The sequence below is a fragment of the Rattus norvegicus genome, chromosome 10 (genome assembly GCF_021556685.1).
Source record: "Rattus norvegicus strain SHRSP/BbbUtx chromosome 10, alternate assembly SHRSP_T2T, whole genome shotgun sequence".
Classification (NCBI taxonomy): Eukaryota; Metazoa; Chordata; class Mammalia; order Rodentia; family Muridae; genus Rattus; species Rattus norvegicus.
Genome location: NC_141543.1, coordinates 57117180 through 57140324, shown reverse-complemented (window position 1 = coordinate 57140324; position 23145 = coordinate 57117180). Strand labels below are relative to the sequence as shown.

At 42.1% G+C, this 23145-nt stretch overlaps 1 long non-coding RNA gene and 1 pseudogene across 1 annotated transcript in view; both read right to left on the bottom strand.

The window, feature by feature from the left end:
* Positions 1-6869: 6869 nt before the first annotated feature.
* Positions 6870-7730, bottom strand: LOC148002919 (glyceraldehyde-3-phosphate dehydrogenase pseudogene; annotated as a pseudogene).
* An 8188-nt stretch (positions 7731-15918) lies between these two features.
* The window catches only part of LOC134480810 (uncharacterized), a 33942-nt gene continuing 26715 nt past the window's right edge, over positions 15919-23145 (bottom strand). The window contains exon 2 of the long non-coding RNA XR_015631732.1: positions 15919-16172. This is a non-coding gene — a long non-coding RNA (uncharacterized LOC134480810). The remainder of the gene's footprint in view (positions 16173-23145) is intronic.

Genomic DNA, 23145 nt, shown 5'->3' with positions numbered 1-23145 from the left:
TATCTGAGCAAGTTCTATCATGTCAGAGCAGCCTTGGTCTGACATAGTCCCTAGTTTCTTGCAAACTTCAGAGAGTGAGACAAGGAGGGACGAAGAGGCTCACTGATTCCAGCACATGTAGAAGCAGGGAAGTTAAGCCTCGGTGATAAAGCAGCTGCAGACGGAGTACCCAGGGAGGCTGCACTAAATCTGGAACCCGGATCTCCCATGCTCTCCATGCTAGACCAGGATACCTAGCAAATGATTATAAAAATATCTAGATTAAAGGATGTCTCAGCCTAGGCCTGGAGAGATGGCTCAGTGGTTAAGATCACTGGCTGCTCTTCCAAAGGACCTGGATTACATTCCCAGCACCCACATGGCAGCTCTCAGCTGTCTCTCACTCCAGATCCATGGACTGCACTGCTCTCTTCTGGCCTCTAGTAGCAGGGACATACAGGCAGGCAAAGCGTCTATAGACATAAAATGAAGATAAACAAATCAGTTTTAAAAGACTGTCTCAGTCTGTTCTCTGTGGCCCACAAGTTAAAGCCAGACACTAGGCAAGTTGTACGAGAGAACAACTTGTTTGTTCTGGCGCAAGTTTTTTACGTAAGTTAAAGCCTACCTGTGGCATAATCCTACAGCAGCATCAGCAGCAGGTCAGGGCATTGCAGTGCAAAAGACAGAGGGAGTACCCTTGTGTAAGAGACAAACTCTTGAGAAGATCTATGACCCCATTGATCTTAAAGAGATTTACCCATTTCTGTGGGCTGAGTCTTAATCACCTTTTAAAGATCCTTCCCCTTAAAACCTCAGGATGGGATATTAATTGTCAAAATGCTTTTTGCAGAGAACAAAGCAAAGCCTCAAGCAAGAATACTTTATTATACATATTTTATCATTCTAAAAGAATTGCAAAAAAAAAAAAAAAGCTTTCTAGCCTCCCCATTTGGTCAGGTAAAAAGCAAAGTGCTAATTTATTCATTCTTTCATTTACCGAGCATCTGCTAAGTAACAGTCACTCTATGGGGGCAGGAAGTTTAGTGGAAAAATTGGTATTATCCTTATGCTATCAAAATAATCACATAAATAAATATTACTGGGTTGATTTTAGCAAAGTGTATAAGTATTAGACCCATATAGACACACAAAAAAAAAAAAAAGCTGACACAGAGCAACTAAACAGAACAAATAGTGATCTACGATCCAAAGAATTAAAAGACCTTAAGAAAAAAAAACAAGATTATTTTTGTGAGTATCCCCATTTGTTTTCTGTTGTTGTGATAAAATACTGACCAAAAACAACTCAAGGAAAAAAATATTTATTGGCTTATGGGTTAGAGGCCGTTATCAAGGGGAGCCAAAGCAGGAAGTCAGGGTAGGAATTGAAGCAGAGGCTATGGAAGAATGCTGCCTGCTGACTTGCTCCCCATTGGTTGTTCAGCCTGCCTTCTTATAAACCCAGGACCACCTGCCCGGGATGGTACAGCCCTCAATGGATTGACCTCTCCCACATCAATTAAATAAGAAAATGCCCCACAGACAGGCCAATCTGGTGGCAGTAACTCCTCAATAGAGATTCCTCTTCCCAGGTATTTCTAGGTTTGCGTCAGGTTGACAAAGATTAAGACAGTCACCAAGGAATGCCACTTGTCAGAGAAGTGATAATAGAAACGATACTATCAACACTTGTCATGTCTTGAAAGGGGCTGTAGGGTGTACGCAGCTCTACAGTATATAAGATTGGTTTTGAAATAATTCCTTACATGGAAAACCCAAATGAAGCTCTTACCAGCTTAGTCATGCAGTTATTACTGTAGAAACAAAGAAGCATATAGAGAAACCTGAGTTGAATTTTACCTCTCAGATAGTAGGCAGGCATGTGGGAGACCTCTTTTCCCCGTGGTTTGTTTGATGTTTATAGGAGACATTTTAGATCCTGGAAGATAACTCAGAACTAGAGAAGCCATTGCTGAGCAGGGCACAAAGTGAAGCCCATAATGTTAATCCCAAAGACTCAAGGAGGAAGACTGTCAACTCCAGCCATCATGGCTACGTGAACTAAAGCAAGCAATTCATTAACGCAGCTTTTTTATTCATGCACATGGGCTGCCTCCCCCTAAAGCAGGGTTCAAGAGGTCAGCTTTGGACCTGAGGAAGACGATTTTTATAGCTCTTGGGTAGGGGATTTTCAAGTAGGTGGGCAAAATAAGTAAGGTTACAGGAGAAGAACATAAGTATAACAGGTTAGTCCTAAGGATTTCGTGAAACAAAGACATGACTGCAAGATGGTCATAAGGTAGTCATAACAATAGGTACTCATAACAACAGGCACTCATAACAATAGGTAGTAATAATACCCCTTTGAAATAAAAGTAGGAATACAAGGTGGTTATAACTCTTTGAAACAAAGACATGCTGTTTCTGGGACAGGCAGTACAGAACCATTTGTCGTTAAGGTTACACGTGGGGCGTGTTTTAGAAACAGAAGTTTAATCATAAACAGGAATGAACCTAGTTTGTCTTTACTATAAGATTACTTTTAAGCCTGAGATGGGGCAGGCTGGTTCGCCAGTGCCAAGTTGAGTGAAGGTCTTATATCCTCTGCCATTTCTGTGCACCTTTCAGAAAGGCCAGTGTGTACTTCCCAGATTCTACCAAAGAGTGAAATAAAGAGTTAAGCACATGGTTCTGGCACCATCACCCACCTTGCTCTCAGAGCCAGGCTGTGTGGACCATTAACATTGGTATTCTTCATCCTGTGTGGTCTGAGAAGAGTAGCGGCTACTTCTCTTGAAGCTGGAGTGTGGCTTTGGAAAGAGACCAGAAAGCATTTTCCACACCATGTGGAGTCTTAGTTCTCTTTCGTTTAAATCCCGCCCTCTTGAAAATTAAAAGAGATCACAAGTTTTGTGTCTGACATATCAGTAAGAGCACGAGAAACACCATCCCCTTCCCATCTTCTGCTTTTTCAAGCTGTCTTTTCTCTAACTCACGTCGCATCATAATTCACCTGGGTCTGAGTTACATCATGGACCAGGCAAGGCATAGGGTAGGAGGTGATGACTTGAAGTTCAATTTAGCTCAAGCTTCTCAGGAGTCCCTCATCAAGCCTCTCAGGAGTCCATCATCATAATAGATGCCCCACTGGGAGAGGAAGCAGCAGAAGCTGGAACTTCAGTCACTGTGGTCTGTAGGGGTGAATTCCAGAAGGTTCCCCAGCAACAACCTATGCAAAACAAGGCGGGGGGAGGGGTTAGAAAAGGGCTGGCATTGCAAGTGTACATGCCTGCCAACAATTCCACACAGTTGCGGTTGGTGGGGAGCATGCGGAGTGGGGGGTGGGGGGGTGGCGACTCTGCTGGAAACTAGCATTTCATTTGCAGCTTCATTTGCAGTAGAAAAGTTGCCATGTGTAATAATGTCAGCCACTGACAGTTGGGAATCAGTGGTTCCTGCAGCGAGCCACCACCACACAAGTAATTTTCACTTTGCAAGTCAGAATGACCCTGGGAGCTAGGTGCTAGAGGGGGAGGGAGTGTGAGTGTCTGTTGGGGCAGGTTTGGGCAGAGTGTCCACGGGGCTTCTGATGGCTGTTTCTAGCCCATAGTTTTTGCCACTTGCACAGCTCTTCACACCATAAACACATTGCCTTTGTGGTTTGAGGAGCTCTCAGGAGCCTCTCCATCTCCCCTGGAGGCAGAAAGAGGAGGGAGAATGGCAGAGGGATTGAAAAATAGCAAGCAGAAGAAACAGCTGTAGAAAGCAACAAATAGAACCTCAGGTGACCCCAGGAGTGGTGGTATTGGTATTCTCCGGAAGCCGGATAGCAACCACAGCTGTCACTGCTCTCTGGATGCAGACTGTGCAAGTGGATGAAGGAAGACTTCCTTTTGCTTCTCTAACTCTCTAGGCTTAGTTGCTCTAACCCTGGAAAATGTGAGAGGAAATGGGATAGGAGAAGGTGGGCAGTGGGTGTGTGTGGGCATTTGAACCAGTGGATGGGGCAAAAAGAATGGAGAGGGAAGGGTTCTCCAACAACAAAGAAAACAACCACACAGCTCTGTGGAGGAATCGCAGAGAGCTAAGTTCTCTAAAGTAATCATGATTACCGTCATTATCATAAACAAGCGAAATGGTAATTAACTTTGTAAAGGGCAGCATCCTGTGGATGGCTCAGAGATGCCCCACCCACTTTTTGCTCCGGAACCCACGATGACATCCCCACCCCAGCCCCGTGAGTGAGTGCACAGCTTCTTAACTCCAGAGACCCTTGCTTTCAGCGCTGGGGAAGAAAGGGGAAGTGCTCAAGTAAAGGGGCCTAAGAACCCAGAAAGTTGGACTCAGTATGGAACAATTCAGGGGATCTGAGGCTCCACTTCAGGGTAGGTTCTAAGCAATCACTCACCCTACTCTGAGGTATCTACTCTCATCACTTTGCTCAGTTTGAGGTTTCCAGTGACTTCCTTAAGCTGGAAGGCTATGAATGGACTTAAAGTTTCCCTGTTTATGGAAGGCTTTTCCTGCTTCCCCACTCTATTAGATCACCCACCAGGGATGCTGCTGAATTTGCCATTAGCTCACCTGATTCCTTGGGACCCTTGAGTTTTTGACACATTGCTACTCTCAGCATCAACCTGGCCTCTTTCCCTCCCAGTTCTGCTCTGCCAGGATTGCTGGGTCTGAATTTCTAATTTAGAGAATTTAGCACTCTGTGAGGAACATCTTCCGCAGACCCAACAATCTCTTAACCGTTTCCCATGGAGTTCACAGGAGGCCCAGAACACACTGCACAGGAAATGCCAGGCCATCCTCGCCTAAAGACCCGTCTGCTTTATTTAGAGTATGTTACAGATTCTGGAACGTTGGTGCTGGGGTTGTGTAACCCACTGAAGGACAATTGCTGCAAAGAAGACAGATTTCAACCTTTGCAAAGAATTGACAAGCTTAAAAAAATAATTCAAGCCGTGTGATTTTTTTTTTAAACCGAGGCCTGCAAGTCATACGGGTTGCTTGTAAAAACAAAAATTGATAAAAATATTGTAAGAAAATCCAAATTCAGAATAAGCTAATCGTAGTGATTTAGATGAACAGAATCATATCAGCATGTGGCATCAAGATGTTGACTAAGAGCAAGGTTGATGCAAATCAGAGAACAATGAAAAAGAAAAACCAGCAACAACTCAGAAGCCCAGAGGAGAAACTAGGTTGTTCCCTCTTGCAAGAACTATCAACTCTGGGGAATTTTAAAGCAGTTCTCTGGTTATAGGTAGGATGCCAATCCCTCGCCCCCCCCAAGAAAGTCTATAAACTCAGAAGAGACAGTAAATTTATTAGTTAGCACTCAGAGAATGCTATCAATTTCCTTAGGTAGAAACTGAAAACAATTACATTTATAGAGGACCTAAATTTTGGTGGCTGGGTTTTTATTTTGTTTTCATTCTGTATAATTGTCTCATCATATTTTAAAATATAAATATAGCAATTTTATCACCATACACTGTCATGCCTTGGCATTTGTTCTCTACATTTTCCTTTCTTTTAAAAATTTTTAAAAAGATATATTTACAATGAATGGGTTTTGCTTGCATACAGGTGTGTGAGTTTGTTGCCCACAGAAGTCAGAAGAGTACCTTGGATCTCGAATCCCCTGGAACTGGAGTTACAGAGGGTTCTGGGCTAACATGTGGGTGCTGGGACCTGAACCTGGGTCCTCTGCAAGAATAGCCAGTGCTCTTAACTGCTGAGCCATCTCTCCACCCACCCACTCATATCCCCAGCCTTCCTTTCTTACAAAGAACACAGTAACACATTGCCTTGTTCAGAATTGATCCCTGGCTGCAAGATGTTAAGCAGGCACTGAATTGGTTCTCATACAAGGGGGTCATGCACATCAGCATTGGAAGCATCCAGAATGTTTGCCGAAAGCATTGACTCCCAGGAACCCAGGAAAGGTCTCCTTTTCTTAGATGGAATTCCCAGGAACCAGAGCTAAGATCAGATTTGGAACAGAACTCAGTGGTAACTATTTTCTAAAGCTATATGAAAAATTTCCCACTCCAAACCATCTTCTGTTGGTGATCTTTGTGGTTGTGCTGTTGGGAACTAGACTGTAATCCCAACTTCTCCAATCTGCCTACAGACATGGCTGTTTGCATCAACAGAGCATTACAGACGTGGCATCATGTGGCTTCTGAAGCTCAGAAGAGCAATGCTTTCCACTTTGTTCTCAATAGTCCTGAGCCTCCATAAGTTTACCCATGATAAAACCAATGACCCACTGAGCAGTGTCTGAGATTTTTTTTAGTCTTGGCCAAAGGAATAGGAAAAGCAGGAGATTCGCAAACACTAACAGTAAAATATATATTCAAAATAAATAGGAAGAAATAATGGGCTCATAAAAGAGAAAATGCTCACCTTTTTACTGAGAATGGGCAAAGAATTCTGCCCTAATCCTGAACTTTTTTCATGGTTCTTTCAAACCATGGGAACCAACAACAGGCACAGTGATTGGAGGGTATGTCATTTAGAATGAACGTAAAACTATAAAGAAGTTAAAGGTTGTCTGGTGGTCACTGTAGCAGACATCTTAGATACAACCAGCTCCAGTACACCCTTCGAGAAATATCTGGCCTCAGGCAGCCTGTCCTCCAAGTTGAATGAGGTATGGTAGGAATCCAGCTAGACCACATAGGTAGTATATAGGTAAGATAATAGAAGAGCTCTCTAGCATTCTAGTGGATACTTCCAACCTTCCAGTCATTCCAGATACTTAAGTAAGGTGGTCCCAGATGATTCTACCCAAAAAGACAGGCCCTCCCAAACATTGCAAAGATTAAAAAAATTGACATTTAGGTTGAAATGGCATTGTGGTTAGCCTTAATCATTTACTTGATTAACATGCAGGAGACCACTTGGTCCTCAATGTAGCCCAAAATGTCCATTAGTGAGTCCTCAGATGCCTGGTTCACCACTTTCTTGATATCATCATACTTGGCAGCTTTCTCTAGGTGGCATGTCAGATCCATGACCAACACGTTGGGAATAAGAACATTGAAGGCCATGCCAGTGAGCATCCCATTCACCTCTGGGGTGACCTTGCCCACAGCCTTGGCAGCACCAGTGGATGAAGGGATGGGGCAACCCCATGGCCGTCACACCACAGCTTTCCAAAAGGTGCCATCCATAGTCTTCTGAGTGGAAGTGATGGGATGGCCTGAGGTTGGAAGTCCTACCATGATGGCAAAGTTGTCATGGATGAGCTTGGTCAGAGGGACTAAATAGTTGGTGGTGCAGGAAACAATGCTGACAATCTTGAGTGAGTTGTCATACTTCTTGTGGTTCACACATGGTTCATACATAGGGGGGCACTGGCAGAAGGGGCAGAGGTGCTAACATTTTTTGGCCCTACCCTTCAAGTAGGCCCCAATCTTCCCCATGGTGGTAAAGATAGCACTAAGCTCCACAACATACTCCACACCAGCATCATCACCCCATCTGATGTTAGCAGGATCTCGCTCCTGGAAGATGGTGATGGGCATCCCATCGATGACAAACTTCCCATTCTCAGCCTTGACTGTGTCATTAAACTTACCATGAGTAGAGTCATGCTGGAACATGTAGACTACGTAGTTCAGGTCAGTAAAGGGGTCATTAATGATAATAATCTCCATTTTATTAGATGAGGCAGCAGCCATGGTAACCAGACACTCAATACAGCCAAATCTGTTCACTCTGACCTTCACCATCAAGTGTAAGGGAAAAGGCTGGCATTGTATGAGAAGATGCGGCTGCCTGTGCAACACGGGAGCACAGAGACTAAAGCAGTGTTTTCAACAGTCCTAATGTTGTGACCCTTTAATATAGTTCCTCATGCTGTGATGGCCCTTGTCCATGAAAATTACTTTTGTTGCTATTTCATAACTGAGATTTTTACTACTGTTAAGAATCATAACATAAACATCTGATATGCAAAATATCTGATATGAATTGGTACCCTTGTGAAAGGGTCATTCGACTCCCAACGGGGTCTCCAGCCAAAGGTTGAGAACCACTGCTCCAAGTATTTAAAGATATGGCAAATACCAAGAAGCATCTCAGTGTCCTAGAATATATATTCTAAGGGTGGCAGGGCAAGCCGTGTCTGGGGTGAGAGGTGGGGGTATATCAAATATTATATTACGTTACATTAATAGTGAACATAGGGTAGCACTAAACACTGTGAAGACAAGAGAACAAAGTCTTGCAACAAGGAGGCTCTGCTGTAGGTTAGGTGGTCAGTGAAAGCCTCTTATGGGAAGTGCTTGAGTGCAGCTCAGTGTTTGCTTTGCTGTGGCTTCCTTAACAGGGGGCAGGCAGCAATGTGTTAACTCATAATCCTGGGGACTTGCTGGCTACCAGTCTAGGTTGGAGGCAGGAGCCTGGGGGAGGTGTCTTCCTGACCTTTGCCTTCCTCACTTGGAACTCTTCCTATACGAGGACCTAGATCTTCAATTCTCCTTTTCATATAGGACATTTCCTTGAATACTTCAATTATGATCCTATATTGGGGCAAACCTACATTCTAGGTTGTGGGGTTAAGACTCCTGCATGTGGATTTTGATGAGAAAGGACACAAATTTAATTCTTAATTAGCTCTAGAAGATAAATGTCCAGTGATATAACAATGGCAGACTATAAACATAGCAGAGGTAGGCATTAAGTGCATTAGGCAGCCAAGAAGAGATCAGTGGTCCATGATTGTCAGATTGGAGTATTAGCTTCGTAACCACCGTGAACATTACATCAGCTTTACTCTGGGGCAGGAGTTGGAGGAGTCCAGCTGTCACACGCAATCAGTACTGAACCCTGTCAGTCCTGACTCCATCTCGCTCCCAGACTCATTCTCCTCTGCATCCACCCTGGCACAACTCTAGCCAGGCATTTATATCGCTGTACATTATTACAGTTGTTTTATTGATTTTTATGCTTTTTGACTCTCTGGTCTTCTTTATACATTCATCCTCTGATCCCATGGACTTGTTTTCCAAGCTTAAAATCTGATCTGGTCCAGCCCATCCTAAAAGTTCTCCATTATCTTGCCAATGTCGTAACGTGTAAAATAGAATCCTTCATGACCTGTAGGTTTATCAACCCAGTGGAACTACAGACAGTTTTTTCGGACTCTCGCCCATCATTCTCCAGACTCACTGGGGCCTGTTTTTGTTTATGATTTCATACCATCTTTTTCTCTTTATAGATACTCTGTCATTCAAAGAGGCAACTCAAATAGGAACACATTTCACTAAACAAACAAAATTGCCATCCTTCCCCACTGTCTGCAGAATACCTCCTCCTGTGCCTGGGCAAAATAAACTATCTCCTGTCACTGTTCCCTTAGCACTTTGTTCAACATTTATTACCCTAGATAACATTTATTTGTTTGCTTATCAGTCATTTGTCTCCCTCGATCAACCATGAGGTCTCCAAGGCTCTTGTATAGCAGGCATTCAATAGATGTCTATCAGACCCAATTGACTGGATACAGTAATACAAATAAAGGCTTGAATCATGGTCCTTAGGTCACCCTCCATACAATCACTACCCTCTGGTCACAGACACCACTGGAATAGCATGAGCATTCATGGAAAGCCCCAGTGAGTCTCTTTATTACCATCAATATGCCTAGGCACAAATTCAAGTCTCAATACTGTCACAAATTAGGATGCTTGTGTTCAGATCATCTTAGTCTTTCTATGCCTTTCCTTTTCATGTATAAAATGAAATATTTGATCTGGGTAGACTTTAATTTTTTTAACTTGGCATTAGACTCATCTTTTGCAGTGAAGTCACAATTTATATAAGAGCATGTGTGTCTCTTCTTGTTATACAGTCTTAAGGGGTATAGGTTTAGGGATGCTGTTAAGATCCTCTTCTTTCTCTTCCCCCATTCCTGAATTATAACCCTAGACACTGCTATTACCTTCAGATTTTAGACCTGAGCATCAGAAGGAAGCGTGTAAGTGTGAAGACTAGAACTGTCTCCTATTTCACTCATGAGCTCTTGGCTTGTGGTAAATTGAAGCTGCTTCTCTGAAGATCCCCCACTTAGGAAGCATTGCTGAACTTCTCTCCTAGCCTCCTGGACTCTCTTCCATTAATTTCCTTCAGTCCTCATTAGCATGTTTCTCCTGCAGACTTGGAAGCCTGGAGCAGTTCTTGCAGCTAATTTAACACCTGCAGGTTTTGAGAGTTGGTGGAGAAAATGCATCAATAAAATACACTCTTGCTTGCTTTCTCGGAGATTTTAAATGCAAACTCTTTAAAGGTTAGACTTTTGTTGTGATTTCTAGTTGTGTTTTCACATCAAGTCAGATGGTAATTAATGCTCTTGTCTTTTCAGATGTGGAGAGATGAAAAGCAAGTCAGAATGAAATCGGTTTTGCTATATGAATGGCCATCTTCAAGAAGTAACCTCATGTTTCAGATGCAGGCTTGGGTTTTTCTTTTCCACAGAGTGACAGACTGCCTTAGAAGTCACCTGCAAAGCCAAGGGACAAATGTAAGTAGGGCCCAGTGTATGGGTGGAACTAAGTCCTTCGATTTGGGCATTGGGAGCATAGATGGAAGCTGGCAAACTGTCTGCTTCAGTGAAGGGCACAGGTGTAGAATGACACCAAGAAAGCACGGACCAGAAAATCACAAGAGGCTTAAAGAACAGGTTCTGCTCGGTGTGCATTGGGATATGTCCAGATAAGCTGGTCCTACGCTGAAGAGATCTTAAATATCCTAAGTAGAAAACTCAGTGCGTACATCTTCCCTTCCAAGCATCCCAGCCTGACAGTATGAGCACATGACTGCTTTGAAGTTGTGGTTGCTGCCGCCTCAGTCCAATATTATAAGGGGTTTATTCTCCAATAAAACAAACTATTAGCAAAACCCAAGAGAGGGTTTGCTTCCAAGAATGTCTGAGAGAGAGATTTTGAGTTCCTGCTGGAAGGACAGATGGGTGTGCCACTCTGAGGCTGTTTACTTGGGAGACCAAAGGCTACTCTAGTGGTACCGTTAGAGCAAGGTACCATGGGATAATTCTCAGAAACATTCTGACCCAGTTGTTGGGGGGGGGGTGTGCATTTGACAGGCAGCCCTTCCTTGGAGACTTCTAAAGGCACAGCCCTTAGCCCTTGATCAGTGAAAGGTGTCAGGCAGAGACTAGGGGAGCATCAGTCTAGCCCCACCCCAGAGTAAGAAGAATTTAGTGATACTCAGACTACTTTGTGGAGGATTATGGGAGATAGAAAAATAACAAAAGTAGAGATGTGCTCGTACCTCAGCCAGGTGCATACACTAATAACCAGGAGCAGTTGGGGGACACAGAGACAGTTGGTCCCAAGGCAGACAAGGTAAGATTTCAGGGGAGCTGTTACAAGCACTTTAGGAAGAAAGCCTAGTTAGGCAAGGGTACTTATCCCAGGTAAATGATTCAGGAGGTACATTGTAGTGAAAAACTGAGAAAGGAGATTTAATCAATGTGGCCACCCTTGGAAGTACATATAAAAGGGCTCAGGAAACCCCAAGTTTATCTTCAGTGGGAACCTGGATTTAAAAGAACTAGCCAGGGGTAGAGGTATGTATAGTTAATCAGTTTTGATCAAGGTGTCATCTGGTTGGTCAGTCCCGTGGTACTTATTCTGCAAGGTGGTTTGAAGAAATCTATATACCTTGAGGGGGCAGGGAGTATAGGGAAGAGCAGTGGAGGAGGGGAACAAATGAGGACAAAATAAAATGAGGTCATGACCTCATTCAACCCTGTAAGAGAAGACAAAAAAGCAGACTCTTCCAGTAGAAAGCCATGAACCCTCAAAGCTGACTAGGGTAGATAGAGAATTTAAAATTGGATGTCTGATTAAAACCTGGATGCTGCCTTCATTTTTGAACCAAGAGCAAAGAGAAAGTCAAACAATTTATCTTTCCAGGTTGTAACTATAAGAATGTGAAGATAGGACAGAATATGGCTGAAGTGGTGAGAGTTCTGAGCACTTCTTTCAGGAAGTCATGATATCACCAGGATGTAAGGAACACATGTGACTGTCAGTAAACATACACAGAAGGCACACTCAAGCTTATTAACAATTCTCTGTAGCCTAACTTTGATTTCTCAGCAGCATATATGAAGCACATATTAAGCCAGACCCTGGTAGTACATACCTTTAATCTTTCTCAGGAGGCAGGGGCAGGCAGGTCTCTGAGCTTGAGACCAGCCTGGTCTACAGAGTGAGTTTCAGGGCACCAAGAACTACACAGGGAAACCCTGTTGCAAAAGATGAGGAAAAAAATCAGACTGAATTTCTAAGGGAGAAACACAGGGAATGTCATTGTTTATCTGATTCCTTTTACATATTTCTTTTGCAGCTTGCCCATTTGTGATACTTTTTGTGATAGTTATTCCTCTTTCCATTTCTAGTTTGAAAACTGTCTTATAAAAACACTTCATGTTCTATATAGTCTTTGTCATACATGATACAAGTACATGATACAAGTTGTTTTTTTTTTTTAAATCTGGTTTGCTACTTTACTTCTCAGCCTTATTTTTGTGACTATAAGTTTCTAAAAGTTTGGGTCCTCTCACTTGTCAATCTTTTCTCTATAATTCCTAAGCTCATTATTTTTTAAAGCCTTCTGTGTCGCGTCTACTTCTAATCCTCATCTGTCCTGACCGTGTACTGCCCTTGCCAACCTTCCTCCCTTTTTCAACCTTTCTTGTTCTTTGTTTTATTTGAGGACTTTGGTAAACAGGCTCTTCTTATATAAGAAATAAAAAGACATACCTGTTGGATTCTTGTTTGTCCATGAAGTTCTTTGCTGTTCTTGGCCTTAATCTTTGTTGATAGCTTGGCTGGGTATAGAATCCATACTAATTCCTTCTTGGAAGTCTGAGCATATTATTACTTTTCTACCTGGAACCCAGAGATCCTGACCAGAAATGGCTGTCTGCTTGTCTTTCCATGAGTTATTTCCTCTTTGCACCTCCAGAAGCTTTGAGGACATTCATTTTATCCTGTAGTTTTTCTACTTTATTCTCAGTATCACTCTTTCTTAGGCATCTACTCTGAGCTCCAGGGATTTGTTGTTATGCTTTATTTCTCCAGCCATTTACATTTTTTTGATTCATCTGCTTCTTCCAGAAAGTCTTCTAAGATTATTCTTTGGTCTCAGAGATTTGCCACAAGTCTCCTCATGTTTCCCTTGTACATTTCACTTTCCCTTTTGCTCCAAGTTCTGAGAGTCTTGAGTTCTCTAGTTTGCTTCTCAGTCTTATAAAAATCCTTATTCCGTAGAGACTTAACTTCAAAATTCCTTCTTACTAAACTTTTTGTCAGGTTTAAAATAGTCTATGATTTATGCCTTTTCAAAAGGCATTAATCCTAATTTGTTGTTACAATATTTTTTGAGCCAATCAGCAGAAATATTTTAAAGTAGTTCTAACCTTCTTCCTACAGATTATATCTTTTCTTCTGAGATTTTGAGTTTCCACTGATCATTCAATTTTTTCTTTCTGATACTTTACATTTTTTATACTTTCAATTTTGGTTAGCAAGTGCTTCTTTTAATTTAATGACATAGATAGATAGCTGATGTTAATTTTCTCAGCTGTTGTCCATGCTTCTCTTAAAAAGAAATACTAAAAAGAGATCACAGTCAGCAGACATGATAATGATAGTCTGCCTTGGAATATTTGAGGACCAGGAACAAAGAAAAGGTTAAGGATTCCCATAATTTCTGGTGCCAAGATTGTTTGGGGGAGAAGAGCTCCCGTGAACATCACCTTTATTATTTATCTTGCTTTCCTCAATTTCTTTAGAAATGTTCTCAGTATAGATCAGTTTATCATAACCATTTGTTGGCTTTTCTCACTGAAGAGCAGCATTTGTTGCCTCTTTCCTGAGTCAGGGAGGTTCTGTAAGCACTCTGGCTCAGAATACAATTGAAGTAATTCTATCAGTTCTGGCCTGACTCTCCCTGTCTCTTTACTATATGGGGAATCTCTTTGGCATGTAAGACATCCAAGTATCTGGAGACCATCATGCTATAAAGAAGCCCAGGAAGCCACAGGGTGCTGTGCAGAGCTGAAAGATGATCAGACTACATATTTCCTACATATGTGAATGACTTGCTCCCAGGACCATGGATGAGGAAGCCTTCGACTAACCCCATCGGCTTCATCTCATCTCTCTGCATGTATCTGATAGAGAAAATCATTAAGCTGAGCTCAGTCAGTCCACAGAAAGGTAAGAGTTGATAATAAACCATTGTCATAGGCATAACCTTTTAGAGTGATAATTTTCAAAGCAATAATTACTCATTACATATTTTCCATTGCATTAGAAAGACAATTTTCATCATGAAGTCTTTTCACGCTACCTTGTCCAGGATAAAATAGCATCATCAACTCTCTTGACCTTTGGTAGGGATAAAACACAGTCCTATAAAAGGCTTAAAGATGAATGCTAAGTCTGTTCTTCCATTTAAAAGTCTTAATTTGACCTTCCTTTCATCTTTTAAAGGCCTAGAGTCTTGGCTCTGGTACTCTGACTGTTACACATTCTACTTCATCTTTGACCATTAGATAAAATCAGACATCCTCCATGAAATTCTCAAAATTTAAGAGTACCTATCCACCTCTTATGAGCTTGTGCATGTACCTATGACTATGTGAGTATGTACATACATTTATGTGTTGTGTGTGTGTGTGTGTGTATATGTGTGTGTGTGTGTGTGTGTGTGAGAGAGAGAGAGAGAGAGAGAGAGAGAGAGAGAGAGAGAGAGAGAGAGAGAGAGAAAGAGAGATATTTCCAGGTAATCCTGGGGAAAAATTGAAGAGAAAGTGTATACTCAGCTCAGACTGCCATTTAGAATCCGAAGCCTATTAAATTCTAAAGCAAAACACAGTGGTAAAATTGTGCATTTTATTTTATTTTTATCTTCATTTTACATAATGTTAGGAGCACTGAGCATGCAAAGATGGTCTCTCATCTACTAATATTTTATAAAAATAATTACTTAGAGTAATTCATTAAAAAAAGTACTGCAATGAAAATCTCTAAAAGACAGTGCTACATTTTCTAATAGAGTTAAATCTGGCCCTGTTTCTCACAGACTTGAGTAGCAGAGGAGACAATGTCAGTTAGTGGGAGGGAATTATGACATATAGTTTTGCCATTAACATGAAAAGTTCTACAGCTAAGTCTTCCATGCTCTATGAACCTGAAGAGTTTTTGTTACACACTGTAGGCCCTTTGAGTGAAAGAAGAAAATACCAGTATATTAGCTGTCTTTTTGCTTGAATATATTGAAGACAAGAGATATGCCTTTGGAATGTGAAAGGAACTGGGCAAGGACCCCTACCAGGCTCTAGACTCAGTTCAAAGGCCCCAGCTAGGAGAAAGAGGTGTCAGCAAATGACCTGATGTGACTTCTGGGAGCCATGAGACTTTCATTAGCTCTGGCTGCTTGTCACGCTTGTCAGAGTTCCCTCACAGATGCAAATAACTCTGATTTAGAGTGTAGGGGCTTAATTGGTTCTCTTTCTATTTTTAATGCACCAATGCTCTGGTCTCTAAAGTTCTGGCTAATGTTTAAGGGAAGGGCATTCAGACCAAGTAGAAAAAATAATCAAGACTGACAATGTAAAAGCAAGAGGTCAGACGGTTTTGACAGGACCAGACATATTTCAGTTCCTGAGAGGGTCAAAATGTTGGTCTCTCTTAAAACTGATGTGTATTAGTTGATCTAATAATTCCGAAGAATACTTGGCCATACTGATAGTTAGGCAGTCAAGGAAGGCCAGGCCATAGGCACTGGTGACCCAGTGCTCACTTTAGGATAATTGAATTTTGGCCTGAGCCTTAGACATTCCATGCAGAAAAGACAAAGTCACATAATTCACGCACACACATCTAGTTTTTTAATGGCCCTGGATCTTTATTGTTGTTTTTGCTAATATTTAGATGAGCTTCTTTGATGTTTTCTTCTCCAGCAGGTCAATGAGTTATTCCTTCCAACTCACATACATTCCTTCCTGGGTTCCTGGTAAGTACTCCATTCTCTGGACTTGTATTTTCAGTGACATCTCAGTGGCCATGTTGGGCTGGCACTGGCATAAACATTCTTTGGGCCTGCCTCTTACTCTTTCCATGTACTCTCCTGACATTCTGAAGAAAAGAACGGCAAAACAGGAGTCAGAGATGACTTAAGAAGGAACAGATACAGCCACATCCCCACTTCCCCCAAAATCAATAGAGCTAGGGAGAACACTGTTGTTAAAACCTTTTAAGACTCCTGTTTAGATAGACTCACCATGATTTCCCTCCAACCTTTCTTTTAGAGCAGATATTTTCAAACTTGAATAGATTCATGAAATCACCTTGGGAAATCAATTAAAAAAATCAGATGAGAAGTTCTGATTCATGGTTCCAGAGAAAGGGCTGGAAATGGCATTTCTAATAAGGACACCCCACCCACCCACACACTAGCAAATGTTGATGTAGGTGGAATACTGACTCCATGCTGAGAAATGATAGGAACACATTAAATAGAGTAAGCCTTGCACAGCATGGAAAACTGGATGCATTTATTTAATATGAGGAAGGTCTTCCAAAGGAAATGCTGTGCACCTATTCTTTTATAGAGGTCAGGAGCAAGGACCTTCCCATCAAAGGGGAATGAAGGTGGATACTGAGAAGTTCAAATGTACTCATCATTGACAGTTCCAGGTAGACTCCACATGAGGAGAGTCTAGAGAATAGATGGGTATGCTCAAGAATAATTCTTGAGAGGCTGACGGGATGGGTAAAGGTACCTGCCACCCAACCTGATGACTGAGTATAATTCCAGGGACCCTCATGTTTAAAGAGAACAGATTACTGCAAATTATCCTCAGATATTCACCTACATACCATTGCCCTGAACACATGCATCCATGTACACACACACATGTGCATGTACACACACAAGAACACACAATAAATAAATGTAATCAGACATGTAAAGGAAACACCTTTTAGTCCTTGGGACAAACAATCCAATAAAAGACACCCAAGGGTCAGGAAGAAAGACAATTACCTCAAAAGAAAAGTTTATAGAGGACACTTAGTTCAGCCATCAAATGTATTCTTAGGAGAAACATTCCAGGAAATGAACATGAGAAAGAATCAGTCGAGATGTGTTATGTCAAGATGGTTTTATCTTAACTTCTAAGTCTGATCAATGGGTACTGCTCCCGGGGGGGCAATTTGTTAAGAAAGACTGTCAAGTCATTTCCAAGCTTAGTAGAAGATTAAGCAAATGTTGATTGATTAGCTTTCATTGCTCTGGACGAGCAGAAGGACAATCAGGTACGACCTTCCTTACAATCTCTGTTTATAATATCCCCCAAATTTCATCATAGCAGGAAGAATCAATCCTCTCTCCCTCTCCCTCTCCCCCCTCTCTATCTCTCTCTCTCTCTCTCTCCCTCTCTCTCTCTCTCTCTTTCTCCATTCCTCTGACTTTTTTTTTTCAATTCTGCACAAGGGAGTTGGCATGTGAACAATTATAAACCCATTGAGATTGTGTTTTCATTGTTAAAGATGCCAGCCGTGCTAAGAAACTTTCAAGTGCTTATCTGGTAGACATCTAGACCCTCTGTCCTCATCCACTGTCCATCACCACACTCTTCCAGCCTGGCCTTCCATCCTCCTTCATTCTTTCAGTTCTATGAAGAAAGACATGTAAGCTGGTCACTTTGAGTGACCTTTCAAGTCCTAAATTACTAGGTATTGCCCCCTCTTACCCCCAGTAATTTCCTGGTTTCAAAACATAAAAATGAGCTGTATTTCATGAGTGGGTGGTTGAGTATGCTTTCCTTCAAAGAGTACTCCTTTAAGGTACCTATTTGGAAGAAAATAAAGTACGTATAATTGAGAGGCTAATTGCCAATCAATCAAATCTCTTCATTTGAGGGAGTATCTGTCAGCACTTTACAGACCTAATTTGAGTTAAGGCACATATGTGAAAGAAATATAAATATGATATACAATATTTAAAAAGAAATATAGACTCAATGTCTTCAATAATTCGATTTTTTCCTTCTCTTCGGTTCTGAGTCACCTTCTTCAACTGCAGTCAATATATGTTTTAGTTAGCGAGCGTTACTATTGCTTTGAGGAAACAACATGACCAAAGCAAAGCCACTTGAAGGAGGAAAGAGTTTATTCAGCTTTTGTTTCCACATCACAGTTCAAGATGGGAGGAAGTCAGGACTGAACTCAAGCAGGGAGCTGATGCAGAGCCCTTGAAAGAGTGCGGATTACTCCTCATGGCTTGCTCAGCCTGTTTATAGAATCCAGGACCACCCACCCAGGGACAGCGCCACCTATAATGGTTGGGGTCCTGTGATGTCAATCACTAATTAAGAAAATGTCCTACACATTTGCATACAACCTGGTTTTTTATTTTTTATTTATTTTTATTTTTTTTTAACTTGAGTATTTCTTATTTACATTTCGAGTGTTATTCCCTTTCCCGGTTTACGGGCCAACATCCCCCAATCCCTCCCCCTCCCCTTCCTTATGGGTGTTCCCCTCCCCATCCTCCCTCCATTGCCGCCCTCCCCACAACAATCACGTTCAGTCTTAGCAGGACCCAGGTCTTCCCCTTACACTGATGATCTTACTAGGATATTCAATGCTACCTATGAGGTCAGAGTCCAGGGACAGTCCATGTATAGTCTTTAGGTAGTGGCTTAGTCCCTGGAAGCTCTGGTTGCTTGGCATTATTGTTCATATGGGGTCTCGAGCCCCTTCAAGCTCTTCCAGTTCTTTCTCTGATTCCTTCAACGGGGGTCCTGTTCTCAGTTCAGTGGTTTGCTGCTGGCATTCGCCTCTGTATTTGTTGTATTCTTGTTGTGTCTCTCAGGAGAGATCTACATCCGGCTCCTGTCTGCCTGCACTTCTTTGCTTCATCCGTCTTGTCTAATTGGGTGGCTGTATATGTATGGGCCACATGTGGGGCAGGCTCTGAATGGGTGTTCCTTCTGTGTCTGTTTTAATCTTTGCCTCTCTATTCCCTGCCAAGGGTATTCTTGTTCCCCTTTTAAAGAAGGAGTGAAGCATTCACATTTTGATCATCCGTCTTGAGTTTCGTTTGTTCTAGGCATCTAGGGTAATTCAAGCATTTGGGCTAATAGCCACTTATCAATGAGTGCATACCATATGTGTTTCTCTGTGATTGGGTTACCTCACTCAGGATGATATTTTCCAGTTCCTACGAATTTCTACGAATTGCCTACGAATTTCATAAAGTCAATGTTTTTGATAGCTGAGTAATATTCCATTGTGTAGATGTACCACATTTTCTGTATCCATTCCTCTGTTGAAGGGCATCTGGGTTCTTTCCAGCTTCTGGCTATTATAAATAAGGCTGCTATGAACATAGTGGAGCACGTGTCTTTTTTATATGTTGGGGCATCTTTTGGGTATATGCCCAAGAGAGGTATAGCTGGATCCTCAGGCAGTTCAATGTCCAATTTTCTGAGGAACCTCCAGACTGATTTCCAGAATGGTTGTACCAGTCTGCAATCCCACCAACAATGGAGGAGTGTTCCTCTTTCTCCACATCCTCGCCAGCATTTGCTGTCACCTGAGTTTTTGATCTTAGCCATTCTCACTGGTGTGAGGTGAAATCTCAGGGTTGTTTTGATTTGCATTTCCCTTATGACTAAAGCTGTTGAACATTTCTTTAGGGGTTTCTCAGCCATTCGGCATTCCTCAGCTGTGAATTCTTTGTTTAGCTCTGAACCCCATTTTTAATAGGGTTATTTGTCTCCCTGCGATCTAACTTCTTGAGTTCTTTGTATATTTTGGATATAAGCCCTCTATCTGTTGTAGGATTGGTAAAGATCTTTTCCCAATCTGTTGGTTGCCGTTGGGGATTTAGCTCAGCGGTAGAGCACTTGCCTAGCAAGCGCAAGCCCCTGGGTTCGGTCCCCAGCTCCGGAAAAAAAGAGAGAGAGAGAGAGAGAGAGAGAGAGAGAGAGAGAGAGAGAGAGAGAGAGAGAGAAAAGAGTATTAGCTGCTCTCCCAGAGGACCTGAGCTCAATTCCCAGCAACCTCCTGGTGGTTCTGCCCATCTATAATAAACTCTGATGACCGCTGCTGGACATACAACCTGGTCTTATTGAGGCACTTTCTCATTTGAGGTTCCCTCGTCTCTGATGACATTGGCTTGTGTCAAGTTGATATAAAAGTAGCCAGTACTACATCTGATTGCTTTCTTGTTCCCACCCCCATCCCCTTCCCAGAATATTTTTTCTTTTCCTAACAATTCCTAGTCTTTCAGGCTGTCCTGGAAATGCCGACTCCAACCGTTTTAACAAGTTGTGCATTTCTGCTGCTTGGCTCCTTCAGCCTTATTCAGTCCAGTAATATTGACACTTTGAACTTTTGCTGGGAACAAATATGGCCTGTGTCTGTTCCTTGCTAGAACCATCTAAGCCCTTGAAACTTCTGCAAGGCATACTGGAATGAAGACGCAGACATAGGAAAGACAACTATTTTTGATGAACTGCTTAATAGAGAAAAAAGAAAAGAAATCCACAGCCAAGACCACTTGAGGAGTTTTCAGGCAAGTGAGTACATTTCTCTATTGTTAAATCCAGTCTAAATCACTTTCTTCTTCCTCTGGGCCATATAAGCTGATGCACCTAGTCTAATCTAATCTGAGTGGGGAGGACCCACTGCATTAGCACTGCATTGTTTTGCATGGGTCAACTTCTCCTTGCCCAGTTTTCTCTCTTTCTTTTTTTAAAGATTTATTTTATAATATTTATGTGAGTACACTGTCACTGTCTTCAGTCACATCAGAAGAGGGCATCGGATCCTATTACAGATGGTTGTGAGCCACCATGTGGTTGCTGGGAATTGAACTCAGGACCTCTGGAAGAGCAGTCAGTGCTCTTAACCGCTAAGCCATCTCTCCAGCCCCTCTGTTTTCTCTTAAGTGAGACTTGAGAAAGCAGGGGAGTAGACACCTGAGAATGACTGCTGGCAATCTTCATCTTGATCCTGAAGAATCACCTGCATCTTCTGAATCAATATCATTTATATAATGCGAACAGGAAAGGAATGTGTGGGTATGTGTGTGTGTGTGTGTGTATGAGAGAGAGAGAGAGATAGAGAGACAGAGACAGAGACAGACAGACAGACAGACATGTGGTTGTAGATGGAGATGCTTCTGTACTGTTGGGAGGAATTAATCATGCAAAACAGTGAGATATGCGGAGACAAGCATTAATTTGTCATCCTGGAAGCTGAGCTTCCTAAACCTTAGTTTGCAGTAAATCGAATCATTGTCAAATATATTAAGCAAATAAGCTAAAACTCTAGTATGATTTGCATATTCAATCCTGCTGCCAGTGCACATGCTTTCCGTAGAACTTCCCCGCCACGGTTTGAATCCATGTTAGCATAGCTGCTCGAAGAAGAGCAGGATAAAATGGTGCCACTGAGTTTTACACATGGGAAGGGGTTGCAGAGAGGAGTCCACCCATTACAGATGGTTTATTTCTGAGAGTGAAAATAGATGCGGTAACCTTCCATGTAATATAACCTTAGGAACTCCATTTGCAGTCAGAGGAGAAAACATAGCAGGCTCTACAATGACTGTGCAGGAAGGAGGCCCTTCAAAGGGCAAGAGGCTTCAGGGTCTTGGAGCAAATAAAATCTTCTGTGAGAGGATGGATGGGGTAGGCAGCAGTAAGAACTAGTTGGCAATCTCCCTTGCTCACCTTAGTGATGTCATTACTTAGACGTCGTGCTCAAGGCTCAGATGCAGGGCAGAGGTTTGGCTGTATCTTGGCAGCATCTGATGCAGCCAGAGGAACTACAAAGTCACCAGCTGAGCTAGGCTTGCCTTACAGAGAGGATGAAGCAACCCTTGAGATTTAGAAGCACTTTTTCTTGGAATTGTCCCAAGCTGCTTGAACACTCTATTGGTAAGTTAAAAAACAAAACAAACAAACAAAAAATAAAAACAAAAAAACAAGAGGTGTCTCATAAATGCATTTAGTGAAATCATGTCATATAGGAGTAACTTCGGAATTAAAAATGAAATATAAGCCAGGGCATAAACATGTCCTTTGGGTTTTCTTATCAACATAGTTCTGAGGGCAGGTGCCACCACCAGACACTGGGGGACTGAGTCACTTTCTACTTGTCCCCATGCACTTCCCTAATGATCACCTCATCCCCACAGCCTGTCAATGCAGTGGCAATGGCTCAAGTTGCTTTCAATCTTGAGGATACAGAGTGGGTTTCTCTTAAAGTTGAGTGTTTCTCCTTTTAAAAATGTCACTTTTTAATTTACTTTTTATTTGGTGATGTTGAAGATCAGAGCCAGGGCCTTGTGCACCCTGACACTGAACTTACACCCTCAGCCTAGTCACTTGACTCTTAGTGTACCATTAAGATGCAGAGCTTACCATCTGAATATCAGGATATCATGCATGGAGAGAAAAATGATCTCCCTGGCACCTTCGACTCTCATCACAAAAGTTCTTTCCAAAATCACCCAAGTGATTTTTTTATATTTCGTAAAAATTGAATTAATATTTGTGTGGTGTGTGTGTGTGTGTGAGTGTGTGTGTGTGTGTGTGTGTGTGAGTTTGCACACACCAAGGTGTAAGATCAGAGGCAAGTTTGAGAAATCAGTTTTCTCCTTTCAACTTCATGAGTCTTTTATAACTATCAGGCCTGCACTGTCAGACAATAATTGCCTTTACCTCCTGAGCCATTTCTTTAAAATATATTTACTATTGTTGTGTGTGTGTGTGTGTGTGTGTGTGTGTGTGTGTGTGTGTGTTTTCTCTCCTTCCACCTTGACATGGGTTTCAGGGAATTGAACTCAGGTCACTAGGTTTGTCAAGCAAGTGCCTATACCGGTTGAGCCATCTCAGTGGCCCCGTTTTCCCTGCATTTTAAGCACTATAGGCAGGGGAAAGGATATGTATGTCTCCATCATCCTCCACATAATGGCAGATGGTGCATGCTATACTAACCTTGGCCCTTTACATCCCTATCCATGCAGATAAGTTCATATCCACTTCTAAAAAGCTTTCTTATGCTTTCACTGTATTGTTCCTTCAATGAT